The sequence below is a fragment of the Corvus moneduloides genome, chromosome 11, assembly GCF_009650955.1.
Source record: "Corvus moneduloides isolate bCorMon1 chromosome 11, bCorMon1.pri, whole genome shotgun sequence".
In the NCBI taxonomy this organism is placed as follows: domain Eukaryota; kingdom Metazoa; phylum Chordata; class Aves; order Passeriformes; family Corvidae; genus Corvus; species Corvus moneduloides.
The window spans coordinates 11,544,536-11,561,638 of record NC_045486.1 but is presented as its reverse complement, the minus strand read 5'-3'; positions in this window follow the sequence as shown (position 1 = coordinate 11,561,638).

The window sequence follows — 17,103 nt, the reverse complement described above, 5'->3', positions numbered from 1 at the left end:
CAACTCTTAGTGTTGTGGGGGGAAAAAAATGCTTTTGGTCTTTTGCCTGTTGTTTTTAACTAGGTAAGAGGCAACCATGGACAAGGCTGGAGGGATTTGGCTAACATGGGCCAGGGAGATATTGAGTATTTGAGTTTGGGACTACTTGAAATTCAAATCCCTTTTTGCTTGGATCTGTTATTTTTCTTTTTCCTTTCCACCACGAGCATCTCCCCCTCCCTTTCCCTCTCCTCCCTCCTTCCTCTTAAATATATAAATAAATCTGAGCTGCTTGCATCGACAGTTCCAATTTGCCACAATTGGAAGTTGCACACATGAGAGATCTCTGTGCAGCCAGCTCGCATTTTATTTTCAAATCTAGAATTAAAAGGAAAGAAGGGGGGGAAAAAAGGGCCATGGGAGCACAAGGAGGATTTGCATACATCAGAGCTCTACATGAGCTAGGGACAAAGCTCTTTCTCTGGGCTTGAATAAACTACTAGAGGGAAAAGGGAACAAGAAAAAAGGAAAATTGAGTGACAAAAAATCCTGACCCTTTCTATGGCTTGATGGAGGCTCATCTGTCTGCAGTGGGAATGGTGACAGGTCCCTCAGATGGACTAGCAAGAAATCTGAGGTGGAGGGAGACATGGGGTTTTATCCAAATACAGGCTCCCAGGCCAGTATGATCACCTCCAAAGGCGGTGACTCTGTCCTCCCATTTTCAAAACAAGTGACAGAGATGCTGAAAAATCCTGGAACTGGCAGATGAGCAAAATCTACACCAAATACAACTGTTAAGTAGTCTGAGGTAACTGAAATGAACTGCACTTCTAATCGAGCTCCAGCTGTGACTGTACTCTAAGAAGCAGAGCCTGTGATAAATATAACTTGGCTGAATGCAAGAATTTAGATCTTGCATTAGATATTGAATTCATTGCCTCTATATGTGTCTATATCCAGAGGCTGTATATGCCCTTATCTCATCTATATCCAAAACACTCTTAATTTCATTGATGCTGACACTTAACTCTTGAAATACTTCTCTTTATGAAGGAGATCCACAAACAAGCCAAGCCATGCAGGAACATCACAAAGATGTGATGATGTTAGGAGTAGGACCCCCTTTGGGGAAAATCAGTTTGCATAAGTCATGAAATACAGATTTATTCATTTTTAATGCATTTTTCTTGCTTTTTTCTCTTTGCAAAATTCAGGCCAGCTGGTGGGATTGACAGTAATGACTCCCAGTGAGCTGGACTCTAATCAGCTCAGCTGGAATAGACTGAAGGACTTTTGGAAATCTAAACCACTCCAGCAAAATGGATTTATCTTCTCAATTAGTCACAGATGCTAGTGGGATCCACCAGGTGCACTACTGAACAGCCCCATGTGGCATAGCCTGTAGAAATCTTCCATTGCTGCAGCCCAGTCATGACTTTTGTCTTCTTCAGAAAAGCGTATTCAGAAATGAGGAGGAAAATACATATTTCCAGGTTTTCAGTGAAGTGAGTGATTAGATTTCCTTTTGCTAGTTCACATTGGTCAGGGTTTGAAATCCCCACCTGTGTGAGCAGGTCGTCAAACGCCTTGGCCAACACAACCAACTCAGCACTTCATACTGACCTTCATTACCCAGATTAGAAAGGAAGCTAGCACACCATATGCCAGACATAAAAGTCTCCAGCAATTCTCTTTTCAGCACTACACTCCTGTGTTTGGATCCCAGCCAGAGAGTGCTCTTTGAAACTTATAAATTGCTTTCATCTCCCAGACAAGGTAAAATCAAATTGTGTAAGTGATGTCGCATTGTTGATGAAGATGCAGACGCAGAGTTAACTCGAGCACAGACTTAGCACACCAGATGAGAAACATCTTAATAGGCACAGCTGTTTTTTTGGTTTTTTTTTTTTTTGGTTGGCCTAGGGTAAAAAAAAAACCCAAACCAAAAAACCACTGCAGTTTCTGAAAGCTGCAGTAATATTAAAGGAAAAGGGTTTTTCTTCGTGAAGAGTCTGGGCCTGAGTCGTGCAGCCTTCCCAGCATGCCCATGAATGGTGAGGTATGAATTGGGACACATGGCAGTTTATAAATGGTGGTACTATGCATGTGTCTTAAAGTCCTTTGCTTCTGATGTATTTATGGCCACCAATCTCTGTCTGCAATCCCTGCCCAAGCTCTATTTCAATCCCCTGTCCATACAGGACTCATTTTATCAGGTTTTCCCATCTGTAGCTGAAACGATAACTGACTATTATGAGTCTGTTGGCTCTGGAACTCAGTCCTTGAATGGAGTGTTCCTCACCCAGAGACTGGGATGGGTTAGCTGAAAGCAGTTGGATTTGCTTTCCTCATTACACTTTTAGTAGACTGAATGGCAGTGTTTCCTTCGTTCCTGCTTTTGTGATGCTGTACCTGTAAGGTTTACTTTCCACTGCTTGTTCACCCCTTTCTGAAGAGCCATGGGTGTTTCCTGGAGTTCTTCTTTACTCTGCACACCAATGTATCTGTCCCAAAGGACGCCTGGCAAACCCTCTCCCTCCCATTCCCCCGCCCTACCCTCTCCTGGGTAGACCTCCTGGAGGTCCAGATTTCACCTGGGGTTCAGAAATGTTTCTATGCAGCATCCATACCCGAGGTGGTCCCAGGTGCTGACATCATACAGGGTGATCCTGCCCTGCACAGAGGACCCCTGTGCAGCCCTCATGGACTGCTGCCTTCATTGAGAGGCTGTGCTCTCTATGGTCAGCATGGCACCAACACTGTAAATCCACCAAGAACTTGGTACCACTCAGAATTCCACTTGTCTGTCAAGTCTGGTTGAAATCAGCCAACTGGTTCAAAAGTTATTAAAGGGGAACTGACAGACAGAATGACTGCTGAGGAAATCAGGCTGAAAACGTTAACTTCCTGAGATAGCAACTTTGTTCTTTCATAATTATCAGCATAAAATACAAGTATACTGCTTAGCACAGTCTTCCTCCTGCCTTTTCACTGCTGCTTTTCCTTCCCTTGTGTTGCTGTCTTTCTGGAGGGCTGGAGATAGGAAACCTTCCCTCTCTTTGCTAAGCTCCAGAAATTCAGCAGGCTTTGCAGACTGGAGGGAGGGATCTGTGTTTTGTATCTCAGAAAGAAGGGTAAATTACCAGGCTATCCTAGCACTTGTACCAAGGGTATTTGTTCATCCATTCCTTGCGGGGAATGGGAATTTGCATCACCCAGTGAAACAGAAGAACAATATCCCTCCCCTCTCCCAGCTTACATTTTCACAATGAGATGGGAAAAGACCCAAAGTGCACCTGGCCTTGCTGCTGTGGGAAATAATCTGAGCTATTGACTAAGGGACACGTGTCTCCCAGCTGGAGGCAGTTTGTGGTGCAGCATGAGTTTCACCAAGGAGGATGAGGAACTGAGAGGCCAGGACTCTGTGCCCTACCACGTGTCCATTGCATTGATCAGTGTAGTTTGGAGCACAAGGGACACCAGGAGCGGAGGGGACAGGCCATGCATTGCCCTCCTTCCCTCCATCAGCACCAACCCCAATTTCCACAGCCCTTTTTCAAACATATTTTTCCACCAGAATCATTCTGTGGGCAATAGAAATGCCATCTGTGGGAGAGGGCATGTGGAGGGGCTGGTGGGGCAGGAGAGCATGGGGACAGCAGGAAGAAGAGGAAAGAGGGAGGGATGGAGAGAGAGCACATGCAGAGAAAGAAACACTGTAAAAAGCAGTAAGTTCCTCTTCATTTTGGCACAGCAATGTTTGCAGCATGGCTTAGCATGCCTCCTCCTGTTAAATAAATATTGTGACAGTTCTAATCCTAGTGAGCAGGGACGTAACCAGAACTTGGATTTTCACTGAGGGCAAACAGTAATGGGTAAACTTTAAGTATTTCAAATAAGGCTCTAATTTAGATCTACGAAGACAGCACTGTTTGTTAAATAAATATCAAGCTCATCTGGTACCAGGCCAGTTGTTGTGCTTAAGCAAGATATATCTAACTAGTGGTTATTTAACTGAATGATGGGTGAATAAGCCCATTCAGTATGCAAAATACTTTCTAATTGGCAGAGAGGAAGAGTGAGAGGGAAAAAAGGAAGGGGAGGGAAGAAAAAGAAAAGGAAAAAAAGAAAAAAAAAGGAGAAAAAGAAAAAGCAGCAAAACAGGAACCTCTTTACCTTTTGTATGTGTTCTCTCTAGAAACTTTGAAAGCTATCAAAGGAGACAGCTCCAGCCTGCCAAGGGAATTGGATATAATTTAATTGCTCTAAAAAGAAAATGACAAATGTTGGTTCATAACTAACAAGCTACAACCATCTTATGAAATGTTAATTGGAATACGTTACACTTCCCATATACTTTTAATGAATTAATGGGGATGCCACTCTCTATTTATAGGCGAGTTAAATTCCTCAGCAGCTCCATTTACTTCTTCTATATATTATTAAACTTCAGATGGCAGTTACATAATCAATATGCTGGTCCTTTCATAAATCTAAATGAAGAGAATCCTGGGGGTCCTTTGGAATAGCACAGAATGGCTCACATAGAGTTTTCTCTGTGAAACTTTACCAGTCCTTCCTGAGTGTAATCTCAGTACTTTGGATTTTGAAGTTTGGTGATTTCTTTTTATTTTATTTTATTTTTAATTTTCTTTTTTTAATAACAAAAACATATGAAGGGATGAGATCTGTTCTAGGGAAATGTCTGAAAAAACCAAACAACCAGATGGCTTGACTCCATAAAAACAAGTAATTGTATCACATGGCATATTGTATTAATTCCTTGCTGGGTCTGATTCCATGGGATTTTCTTACTGGTGACAGAGTTGGGCAAGTTTGTTTTTAAGTGGGTTTTATATTTCTGGAGAGATCGTTGGAGTCACGTTGGGATCCTGCTGGAAGGTAGCACCACCTGTATTAGACATGTCACCTGAAAAATACAGTGGTGCCTTTAGGATCAAGAAAACTATAAGAGACTCTGTTAATATATACTACAGGATTAAAAGTCTGCAGCTTCTTATGTGAAGAAATAAGGGCATTGGGGCACTAGGAATGGTGTGGCTTCACAGGACAAGAATTTGGTGGGACTGTGGGGCTTTTACCCTCTATGCGTCTTATTACATCCACCAGCAGTGGCTGTTGCGTAGAGGCTAAGCAGAACTCCAGCATATGTCCCTTTGCAGATGCTCTTTGGCCTGGGAATGATGAACTGCTGGCCTTTGTCGAGCTTCCAGCATGGAGCTGCCCGTTCCATCAAAGCCAGCACTCACTCTGGCTGGCTGCACAGCTGGAAGCCTGCAGAGGCCAAGGACTGCATGGGATGCAAAAGGTGAACTCTTCTCACAACTGAAATGTGCTATTGAGCAGCAAGGCAGGAACCTCACCTCACCCCTGCACCTTTCTTTCATAGATGGCTCTACTTCTGGACTTCCAGCTGAACACTTGTGTGTTTGGAGGAGACCTGGCTGGAGATTTAAACAATGTTCCCCTTGCTTCTGGTCCCATAGAGTTTGATATCAAGTTACTGCCCTGCAAGCCAACTCCTGCCTCCACTGGATTGTCCAGCAGCTCTAGCCTACATTCATGTACTGCTTGTGCTTCACAGCATTTCCTCACCCCACATCCCATCCTTACAAGCAGCAGAATACCCTTCCAGCAGTGAGGGTCCTGAGGAGAATATTCTTCATTCACCTCTGATTTAAAGGCCTCCAGGTGACACAGACCTCAAAGATGGTGGTGACTCAGTGTACATAGGGATAACCCAAACATCTCTCTGATTTTTATAGAAAGAGATATGGCACATCCTTCTTTCCAGCTCAGAGAAATTCCAAGCTGCATGTTCCTCCATGGGTCTCTCCAAGACATGGTCTTGACAGCGACTGAACAGTCCCTTGCTCACCCTGGAAAAATGAATATTTCCTAACCATCTCCCACATCTAGGCACTATAAATATCTCTCCCTTCAATACCTTGGGACATTGACAGGAAGTCCACATTTAATTGTACCATTTGCTCTTCTGTTCATCCATTGACCTTCCCATGTGATCTTCTCTACCATGTGCTGCCCCAATACCTGTTTTCTCCAAGGTCTCTCTTTTTGAGGAAGATTGATTTCTAACCTGAGAGCTTCTGCTTCTTCTGCCCATAGCTTATAAATACACTGGCTGGGGATGATCTTCAGCTTTCCTTCAACCTTTTAGAGCCTTCCCATAAACAAGGGCAAAGACTTTCCAATCCCTCTTCTTCTTCCCCTCTTCAACAAAGGATAAACCTGCATCTGCTAAACTGACCAGCAGCACATGTCAAAAATATAAATGTCCTGATCCTTTGCAGGTAATGAAGAAAGAGATAATGATGCAAATAATTCTCCTGTGACTGTTGCCGGGAGTGTGTTTACATCCATCTATCTCCAGCGTGTCATGTTGCCATTAGCGTTGCTCATAATACAGATGTTAACAAGGGCAAAAGGGCAACCCATGGGTCCCTTGGAGTCCCCTGGGAAGCTGTCAGCCTACAAGGAAGCTGTCAGATGGAGTTTACTCCAGGGATAGTGACCAGTCTGGCATGCAGAGGGAGGACACAAGCTCAAGGCAGTGAGATTTTACCATGCCAGGACCAAGGTGTTCTGTGTTTTATTTTGCCTGTCATGTACTTGCTTTAGTGTGGGGCTCATGCTGGATGGTTCAGACTCCAACACAACCAAACAGTGCTGAGCCAAACTTCACGTGGCAGCTTGGGATGGGAGATAGTGCTGTCTAAACCTCAGGATGACTTTGGCAGTGCAAGGGTCAGCTCTTCCCATCTGCAGACTCCACTTAACTCCTCTAGAAGTGAGGAGAAGGGGACATGGATGTCAGGGTTGCCCCAGGACCCCCAAAGCAGTGGACAATTGCTGGTATAGAGGCAGTGCGTGTGGTAACCTCAGTGACAACTCCGTAAGTCAGTGGCCCAGCACAGCCTGATGGTACCAGTGTCACCAGTGTGCCCAGGAAGTCTGCAAAGCTCAGTCCAGCTTGGACCCCTCTCCACAACAGGGAGCATTATGGATGTGTTTTCATCTCCTAGATATGAACCATGTATCAGACTCTCTTTTCCTTGCCTTTTCAGTGTGCATGGTGTCTGTCTTGCATGCCTGTGCTATCTGGACACTTGGGACATGACACAGAGGGTTGACTCTCTATGTCTTAAAATAACCCATTATGAAATCTCTCATTTGTTGCTGGAACTGAAAGAAGGACATTTGGGACATGGCCTAGAATTTCCCAAAAGTGTTTGTATCCTGGCTTTTTGTTTAACAAGCTAAAAAGGAAGCCCAGGTTTTTGTTTTGAATGAGTTACGCTGTAGTCAATTTTATTTTTGTTTTGCCTCTGTCAACCAAGCCTGGTACAAATGATCCCAATTGCCTGCTGGAAACGACAGGAAGGGAAAGGGGTGTGGAAACACACAGAGATATGAACATAATGGAGCAGAGCATGGTGCTGAGTGAGAAATTTCACCTTTCACTGTGGGGACAGGGGAGGAGGGGAACTCTGCTCCACAAGCAGAGGATGTGCCTGTTTTCACTATGCAAATACACAACTCACTTTTGGCGAGAGGAAAATGAAACATTTCTCCCAAGTTTGGATTGCGCTGGAAGTACACATCACACTTCCCTAGAAATGAGTGCACTGATGTGTTAGACAGACACACACACAGACAGTCCTTTGATAATTATTTAGTGTACTAGACCTTGCATTAAAATCCTGGCAGAGGTCAGAGGCAAAAAAATAAATTTGCTCAACTTGCCATAGTCATTAGTCCATGCCAATTCTGGCTGTGAGTACAAGTGAAAATGAATCTACAGTTGTCCTGCTCATCATTTCTCCATACCAGCAAACTGCTGGGCCATTTGGAGCAATTTATTTTGAATGCTATTCATTGCTTTGAAACTACTCAGGAGAGAAGCAGCAAGGGATATTGTGGATCATAATTCTGAGGGTCTTGGGTGGGCTGAGATACCTACACATGCTCTTGAAGTGGGACAGAGCCACAAGTGACTCAATGAAAAAGGCAAGCTGGTCAAAACAGGGTGGAGGTTTGGTAAAAATGATGCTAGAAGAACAAAATAGTGTTGCAGAAGATGCCAGGTGTATGAGAGAGCTGCACTTTGGCCAGAACCTTGGGAAAAAAGCATTTGCAGCATCTGGCTTTGCTGTGCATGTTCCGGGGTTGCGCATTCTTTGATTTTAATGAGCCTCTTACCTACCTACTGAACAGTCACCCGATGTCACCTGAATCTGTCAGGAGTGGCACTGGATTTGCTACAAGCAGAGCACTGAGGCAGCACATCCACGGTGGGGCAGAGTCCAGAATCATACGGCCTGGCTGCAGGATGCCCTTTTGCAAATGGCAAAGGATATCAGCCCTCGCAAACAACCCCCTTCCAAGCCTGCTGTTCACTTGGCTCCGGCATTTGCTATTGCTTGGCTGTAGATTACAGGTTCAGCAGCATGCTAAACAGCCAACATTATGTTTCTGCCAAGGAACAAGGCTCCCGACTACTGAAAACTCCCAGGGGCCCACTGGAGCTGTTGCTAAGCACAAGGGAAACCTGGTTAGCAAAGTCAACTCCATCCTTTTCCGAGTGTGCCTCAAATTTTCTGCTCCACCAGTCCCTCTGCTTTTGGACACTGGCCTTACAGTGCAGAAGGCTCTTTCTAACAGGCACAAGGATGCCAGGCCAAGTCTATCTTAGCAAACAATGGCCTTTATGAAGTGCTGCTGCTTTTGTATGCTGTTGGAGCACGTCTCTGCGAGGATTTTAAGAAACTGGGTCAAAGTTTCTCCTTTTTCCCTGTCAACTAGCTGGAGACCCAGGGAAATACTGGACAATGGAATCTCATCTGATGCATGGTCTGAATCAGCCCCCGCTGACTAAGGAACCCTGGATATGTTGCATGTGAGGTCTCCTCCCCTTCTCCCAGACCACACAACAACATGTTGGGGAAAGACACGTCCTAGACAAAAACGACTGGGATCTGTGTTGACGTTCTTCATGACTTGCAATATCACACAGTGCAGAAGAGGCATCAGAGGCAGCCTCCGAAGGGATAACTGTGCATAAACCTGTCAGGAAAATTAAAGGGCTGTAGACCCCAGCACCAATATATAAGCCATGGTAGTTGTATTATGGAAAGCCCTAAATAATGGCATTCTTTTTAGCTACTTTCTTTTCTGAACTGCATCTGGCCCTGCTTTATTTAAACTATTATATATGGATGTGTTGTTTAAGGAACAGGATTTATGGCAGAAAACTGCTGGTGTTTTGAGCCTTGCTTTCCAGGCAATGTTCTGGTTTCCTTAATCGCTGAGGGCTGGTCTGACTGTCCATAAAAAAGAGGGTTTGGGATTTTTTTCTGGTTCAGCTTTCCTGCTAAAAAGCTAACAAAAAATGTCTTCAGGCTGCAATCCAAGGCCATAGTGAGCTCTCTCTCAGACAGAAATACACAGTGAATTACAATATCTTTTGAGTGTCTTTGGTGTCATCTCCAGAAGATATGAAAACCTTAGAGAGCAGCAGAATCATGATCATCATTAATTAAAGCTCAATGGAACAAAGTCTTGATTTTCTAGAGCAGAGTCTTGAAAATTTTCCAGATAAATGTGACCAGGAACAATTTCAACTTCATTCTCATGCAAACTCAACTGGAAATGATTACAGCTAAATAATAGCATTAAAGTGGAAGGAAATTACTGCATTGATTGCTTGACCTGAAGAACAATAATGGTCCTCGTCTATTACAACTGATTTTCCATAACATTAGTGTTACACAGAAAAGTTCAGATTAAATTCAGGAAGCTGAAAGTAAGACTAAGAATTAGCACACTGCTGTGGTGAGGGCTCCAGTCCCTTTGCACAAGAACAATCCATGTGGGCAAGGGTGGCCATGTCTTTGAAAGAAGCAGAAATGTTATCTACATTCCCCCAAACAAGTGTGTGTGTGTGTGTGTGTGATCAGCAGGTAAAATCTTAGGCCATTTGCCAGGACAGGAGGGAGGAAAAGGTCCCCTGCAAAGAAACCAACCATCAACTGTGAAAGACGCTGCAGAAAAGAATCAAAACCTTCTGTCCCTCCAGAACAAGAGCAATAATCAGCTCAAATTTTGTTCCTGGAAGACAGGCATTTTTGAGAGAATTGCTCTACATAGGAACTGCTCCGTGCAAGATCCTGGTTTGCATTTTCTTGTGACCTGCATAGATGTAATCCCCTGTGATATGTCCCATGGTGTTTTCCTACCCAGACCCACTTTCAGGGAAATGTGCCCCAACTGGAGTGGGCCTAAAGAAGGTTAGGAGCAAGAGAGGTCAGCTCCCAACTGAAATGGAAATATTGTCACTTTCCCCTCCATATTCTTCAGTGAGTGCTGATAATTCAAACACCCCATGTCCCAACAGCTGGCACAGAGATACACAACTTCAGTCCTTTCCTTCCCTAGTACTGGCATTGCTTTCCCCTCCTGTCTCCTGTCTCCTCAGAGGAAATTGTGTAAAAGGCCAGTTTTAGCCTTATAACTACTTAAAAATCACTACTAAGCAACAGCACTGCTCATTTGTATTAATGAAGGGTAGGGGAGTGTTGGTCATATCCCAAAGTCTAAGCAGAACTGCTTGGTGCCCTGAAGGGAAACAAATTGTTGATTAAAATCCAGTTCCTGTTTGGCAGGCAGGAACTACAAACACGATGATAAGGACAAGTCCTGGGTGACAGTCTCAGCCAAGGAAAGATTATTCCAAAAAAGTCTTTTTTTTATTCCTTGTAGAAATATTGGCATACTGCTGGCTGGATAGCTTTGCCATGTGCCTTGAATGTAAGATTTTTTACCCTCAGAAGACCTGCCCCATAGTGAAGATGATGCTGGGCTTGTTGGGTGGCCAACTCCTCAGTTTAATCTTACAGTAGGCAGCTCTTTCCCTGCTTAGACTCTCCTCTCCAATTCATCATCTATAATGTTCCTTATCTAATGAGGAGTTAGAGGATAAATACACTGAGGGAGTCCATCAGTGCCAGGTTGTCTGAGCGTATCTGCTGCAGATGCCCCACAGTCCCACTGGAGCGTGCCTTGTCAGGGAATTAACCTCCAGCTTGCCCACTGTTGTACCCACAAGCATGGGCTGACCACAGCTACCACCAAACTGCAGTGCAGCAGCAGCAAATGTTCTGTGGGACAGTCCTTTGCTGTGCCCCAGAGCTGCTGTTATCTGAAACTGCTTTTCAACCATGGGCTGTGGCTCTGCGGAAAAAACACACTTTATCCACAGGCTTGTACATCAGCTGGGGGTCTGTGGGGAGATGCTTCACATCAGAAAGTGTTCAAGGAGCAATAAGGCATGCAGGTTTCCAGTCCCCTGCTTGGGAGGGCAGTAGGGGCAGGCAATTTCTGTGGTGCTCAGAACTGCTTGTGATGTGCTGCCGCGCTTCATATTCGCTCTTGCCTTGCAGCAAGTAAAGGGTGGGCACTCAGAACTGTGCTGGCATCGAGGCTTGGAGAAATCATTAATAACAAGCTCATGAACTTTGGGTAAATAATTTTTGCTGCTACCGTGGGTTTATTTGCTCCCTTTGCAAAGCCCTTGTCTGCGGCACTGTGTGCACCAGCAGATTGCAGGGGTGGGTCCCGGCAGCTGGCGAGCTTCAGATCTCCCGTGCCAACTGCACGCCCCAAGTCCCCACGTGCCACCAGCCACTTCCTTCCTGGCATCTCTGCTGCTGACCCACGCTCGAGCTGGTGTTTGTGTCTTCAGCGCACAGCTGGTCGAGTTTGAGCAGAGGGGTGGGAGGGGAGGATGGAAAGGGCAGTGTAGCCGCAGAGCAGGCAGTCCATCACTCCTCCAGAATGCACTGCCTGAGTGAAAACAGCAAAGTTAAATAGACAGACAGTGTGGAGATCTGCTCCTTTTTATGTGGGCATTGTTTGTCACAGGAAGCATCTTCTCCTCAGCCGCTCGTGGGGAGCTCATAGCACAAATCCTGCAGCCCAGAAGTTTTATTCTTCAGCCATGCCAGCATGACAAGGCCACGTGTGTTGGGATGAATGCCACTGGATTTCAGATCCCTAAGGACAAGTTGTGCAACTTCAAGAATTGACTGGAGCTTTTGTCAGGCAAGTAACAACACATGCTGGGCGGGGTGTTTTGGATTTGCAACAGTGGGTTGACTCACCCATGTCCATGCCTCTCTCATCCACCTCCTTGAGAAGGCTTGCATGAAGGGTGCCGCAGAATGGTACTTGCATCCAAATGTGAGTACCCAGAATCCTCTCTCATGCTGGGATGTGTTCAGCTTTTGTAAAATGAAGTTTTGTTTCTACAGATAAAATAAATATCATGAGACTTCATTGACCAGTAACACACCATGAATTACAAGACAGCTGTATCCTCAGGATAGCCCATAAGCTGAAATATGCTTCCATAAAGTGCTCATCCTTTACAATTAAAGCACAAAATAGTACAAGCCAAATGACTATCCACAAGCAATTTGTGAACACATATGCACAAATGCTTAATGATTTATTGCTGAAACAAGTGAAAAACAGAAAAAGCGAGCAAGCCCCCCAGAAAAAGCCAAAATCAACATTTTTTGCTCAGTTTCAAGTTTTCCTTTGTTCAGTTTCAGGTTTTCTTGACAGAATGATTTCCCCTTTATAGCACCCTCCCTCTTCTATGCTGAGCTCCCAGGAATGCTGGCTGATCCTTTTGTGCCACCACCTCTATCTCTCAGGGGTTCTGTAAAGCTGTTGTGTTTGTGTGGGGTCCCAAACTACTGCCTGCAAAACTCGGTGAAAAACCTGGGGCTGGAGGAACACATTGCACACCTGAGGGGCTGCTGGATTCTACACCAGAGCACATAAACAGTGATTTTTGAGTCAAGAACAATGTTCTCCAGGCCCATAAAACCGGAAGTGCTCTCAGTGTCATCTCATGGGTGAGACCTTCAGTGTGGAATGTAACCAAAAGGCAGAAATTTCAGCCCTTATCTGCAGCAGCACTCGGGAAGAAAGAAACCACTGGGAGAGAAAGAGAGAAGCAAGGGAGTATGGACAGGCAAAAGGGGAGAAATGGAAGGGAAGCAACCTAGGACTTGCTTAGTGGGTCTGATCACTGATAATACTGAACACTCTGGCTGTTGAAAGGCTGCCAGCTGACAATCACACAAGTCTATAGTCACTGTCCATGAAGGAACTGACAAATATTCCCACCAGCCCTGGTGCTGAGTCCCCAGATACCAAGGAGCAGCGGTACCACCACGCCTGAACTGCTCTCTCTGTGCAGCTGCTGCACGGGAAAACACCAGCCATCCCTCCAAGTTCCTGCCTCGCTTGGATAATGTGTTGGCACACGCAGGTCTTGTCTACTTTGAGCCATTTTTCCATATAAAGGTCTTGGAGCAGGAGACCTTTGGAAAAAGAAAGCAGAAGTGTGTGAAAATTGTCCATCATCTGCATCCTTATGTAATGGTTGCTTGCAATGATGGGTAACGAAGGTCTCTCCTCCACTTGTCACCCCAGGCAGGCAAGAGATTGATGGCTGTGTTTGAGTTTGCTGTTTCTGCCCTCTCCCCCCCCCCCACACCTCAGTAACTCTCCTTATTTTTATACTAAAATGTTGGCAAATCCATAAATATCTCCTGTCAGCAGGAAGCCATGTCCATTTGGTTCTGTCTGCAGACTCTGCTCTCCTCTCCTCATCCCCTGCCAAGAGTTGCTTTCTTGGGCCCTGGGGGAGGAGCCGGGAGTCACAACTCATAAATTTCCATCATGTCAAGCAAATGCTTTCACATCATTCAAAAAGAAAATCTCCTTCCCGGGAATATATAGCTGGATGTAAAGAGTGGGTAAGACAACGGGGACAGTGATAAATCATTGTGCATTGGAAATCAGGCTGGGGGATTTGGAAACTCTGGATTGGTTCCTAAAGGAGGCAACACAGAGAAGTTCATGCACAAGGGAACAGCAACACTCTTCTGCCTTTTCCACTCCCAACAGCCAAAATCTTTACTGAAAATGTATGTGTGGCCAGTGAGAAGAGAGATGGCATAAGAGACAGGATTCAGTGGGAGGTGAGGAATGAGAGGTTTGGAAGGGACATGGCTTTGGAGAGACACAGAAAGAGACACATCTCTCTTGATGGAGAACTGGCATGAACATCTGTTTCCGTTGTGCTAAGTTTAGCACACGGACTAGTGAGTGTGTAACCATCATTGTCATGAGTCATTGGGGGTTTCACAGTTTTGAAAAAAGCTTTGCCCATCACCATGAGTAGTACATCTCCCAGATTTGGTCATATCTTTCTCATCATCTTTACTACTGCTTTTTACACTCCTGCTCTTATTTCTCCACCTCCAGCCTTTTTTTTCTTAGCTAGATGAGCTGATGGTAGTGTTAGAAATATGACTGTTTTCTCCCAGTGTGGGGAGACACCAGCCAGCCATGTAGGTCTGACCTGACACAGTGACATTGTGCTGAAAAGCTATGGAAAACCCAGTCCCTGAGAGGGAGAGAAGGAGTAAGAGATGGTCTGCCAACTTCAGAAGGAAGCAGGATGACCATCTGGGCTTGGTAGCTGGGAGCAAGGAGAACTGGGATCTCTGTAAGCCTCAACCATATCTAGTTATTTTTGACAAGAGTGGATAAAAGCCTTATAAGGTGGGCTGGGCATTTCTCTGTGAAGAGGACTTGAATCCACTTCCATTCTTTCTTTCTATCTCTCTCCTCTTCTTTTGCAGCACTTAAAAGAGGACCCTGGATAGAAAACTGTGTGTTACAAAGCAACCTCGTGTATTGCCTAAAGCAATCAGCCAGCAGCTTCCCTTTGTGTGGGGAAAAGTGGGCTTTTTCTTTTTCTCCCACATGTAATCATCCCTTTCAGTGCTTTCTTTTCCGTTTTGAGCTGTCCCCTTTCTTGCCTCCCAAAGCAGCAGAAGCCACGAGTAATGGAGAGGGAAGGGTGAAAGTCCTGTGTTCCCATTTAGGAGCAGGAGAGTGGGGAGGCAGGGCTGGCATGCTCCACTTCACGGTCCTTTACACTGAAGGAGTTAAGGCCCATCCTTAAGTGTCCTTTTGCTTTAGCAGGAGAAACAATCTTGGGAATAACACACCAGTTTTAACTCCCTATTCTCAGCGGCTCCTCCTTCTCGCAGTCTGACTGGCTTTGCTCCTTGCAGAGCTGCTGCTTCTCTTGACGTTTGTCCTGTGGGTGTACTCTGAGGCTGGAAGCAGGATTTAAGGCCCCCATAGTCTTAAGACAGAACAGGTAGAGCAAAGATAACTGCCTCTGCCCCAGGGATTTTAGCACTTGGAGCTGAATTACGGCTGGCAGTGGGGAACTCCAGCTGCCCTACCAGCATTACCCCATGGGAAACCATTCTCCATCATTCAGGTGCTGGAGAGATGTCTGGGGTGAGTGAAAGGAGAAGACCAGTATTTTTTCCTCCCAAGGAACCCTTGTATATGTCAACCCTTCAGCAAAACTGGATGGCAGACATGCTTCCCTTCCTCAGGAATTACACTGCAGCTATCACCTCTCTCCTTGGGATCTCCAGACCTCGCTCAGCCCACTTCCCAAGGCCACAAGCAGTCCCAGGAGGCTTCTTTTGTCATGTGCAGGGGTCATGCATTCCCAGAGACAGGCAGGCTGTAACTTTTGTTGCATGTGTGATCTTGCACATGTGCAATAACAAAGTGAATGTGAGCACGAGTTTTTTGAGACTTCAGAAAAACGAACCCAGATGGCATTAGATAAACTGTGGAGGGAGGTTAATCATGACTTATCTGCACTCCCTACAGTGAGCAGTGGGAGGACCCGAAACAAAGCCCAGGAATCCTGCTCCCTCCTCATGTCTCTCATTTTATTAGTAGCATTTCTGCCTTGTTTGTGGATCTTTCCTCAGCCCCACCATGGGGAAGTCAGGAAGAAATATATTTGCTATGTTAAGAGTTCCTTTGTCTTGAGCAGCAGATTAGAGACAGGAGCATCCCTGAGCAGTGTGTATGCTATTTCTCTGTCTGCTTTTGTGGGGGGACTTGGGGGTGGGGAACTGGGAGGAGGAGATGAGAGTATTGTTCTATTTTTCAAGCAAGCTTGGGGGGTGTAGTGAGAAAAGGACTATTTCCTCCTTCACTGAGAAGTTTGGTCATGGAGGGCTAACTGCCCTTGTTTCCTAAATGTATATGGTGCCCTCAGGGAGTGTCTGGTTTTGATTAGATAGTGTCTTGTGGAGGTTCTTGATTTGGGACTACACGACTGTGAAAGGAAAGTGTGTGACTCCTTCCCTCCCCTGTGAACCGTGAATGAATAGCACCTCTGCCCAGGCAGGAAAGAAGGGCCCTCAGGCCAGCTGGGGATGTGCATTTATTATAAAGCAATGAAGTAGCAAAGATGCCAGGAGACAGAAAGGATTTCCCTGTTTTGTTTTGCTTTTTTGATTCTGCCACTCACCCCTTAAAATGGAAGAATATTGCATGTCCATGAAGCCTCCCAGAGCAGCAGCTTCTCTAGAAAGAGTTCCTTTCGGCAGAGAGTATTGTGCATTAGGATTCAGTCTGGGACTGCTGAGTCCTAAGGAGGGAACCCAGCATTTCCCACTGCCATTCATGGCCCCAGCTCAGGTGCAGGAGGAGACCTGCTGCTCTGAGACTGGGGGTCCTGCAAACAACACCAAGGAAAACCCTCCAGCAGGGATTCCATCCTCAGCCTCATTCCAGCCACTTGCAGAACTAAAGGAGTCAAGCCCTGGGCTGGCAGAGCATCTCCCAAAAGCAGTCATTGGAAACTCTGCTTGGGACTGGAGAAAATCAAGCTCTGCTTTTTCCATGCCTTGCACCATCAGTAGAGGTTGTGCAGCTGGGAGGGTAGCAGGATCCCTCGCCTTTGCATTCTGTGCAGCTTAGGTGATGAGTAAACACTTGTTTTTACTGGCAATAGAAAGCAAATACAACTGAGAAAAAGCAGGAATTTGCATGTGCAGTTAGATGCCATATTTAACAAGGTCATGTTATTAATTAAGATGGTGTTTCAGTAGTGGCTTAGCTACGTGTTGATAAACAAGCCTCCATTTGTTGACCTAGAGACACTGTTCCAACACT